General features: G+C 31.9%; 1 long non-coding RNA gene across 1 annotated transcript in view; it reads left to right on the forward strand.

The window, feature by feature from the left end:
* LOC128249684 (uncharacterized) overlaps positions 1 to 200 on the forward strand; it is a 10,931-nt gene extending 10,731 nt beyond the window's left edge. The window contains exon 3 of the long non-coding RNA XR_008265798.2: positions 1 to 200. This exon is cut by the window's left edge and continues 289 nt beyond it. This is a non-coding gene — a long non-coding RNA (uncharacterized LOC128249684).
* Positions 201 to 631: the final 431 nt, after the last annotated feature.

Below are 631 nucleotides of genomic sequence, written 5' to 3' on the forward strand. Positions count from 1 at the left end.
AGTTTCACTTTCCATCCAAGCAAATCTTCCTATAATTCTTCCCATTCATCTTGTCAATTACATAAAACAGTGGCACATCACTTCCACTTTTTAAACTTTCGTTTTATCCAGTAACATTTCATGGGTCATTGGCTCGCAACTAAACTCATTAGCTTCATTGTTTTTATGTTAAGGGTTATGACTCTAAAGTTTTGTTTGGTACAAGAAGCGAAATAAAATGATACAACTTGGAATCAAGCCTTTGTCTCACAATTATTAGTTCACAGGGAGAAAACCAATACTTACCACTAACTATAAGGCATTAACACCAAATAATGTCACAGTAGAATAAATTATAATCACAGCAACAAAATGCTGAACCTGTTTCAGTATTCAACAAAAGCATTAATATTTTTGACAAAAGTAGAGTTGTTTTTATGTATGTATTTGTGAGTATAAAGTTACACATCCTTTATTATTTAATGTGTGTACTTACATGCTTACACACAAAGTCTGAGTGCCAAATGTTTATGTCCTATGAGATAGCTTAAACCTAGACAGTACTGAAGGAACATAATATTGCTTTACAGAGTATAATTCCTCAGTGGAATTGTTCCAAAGTTTCTGAAACAAAAGTAAAGTTCTTCAATAA

The sequence above is a fragment of the Octopus bimaculoides genome, chromosome 16 (genome assembly GCF_046866305.1).
Source record: "Octopus bimaculoides isolate indiv1 chromosome 16, ASM4686630v1, whole genome shotgun sequence".
In the NCBI taxonomy this organism is placed as follows: domain Eukaryota; kingdom Metazoa; phylum Mollusca; class Cephalopoda; order Octopoda; family Octopodidae; genus Octopus; species Octopus bimaculoides.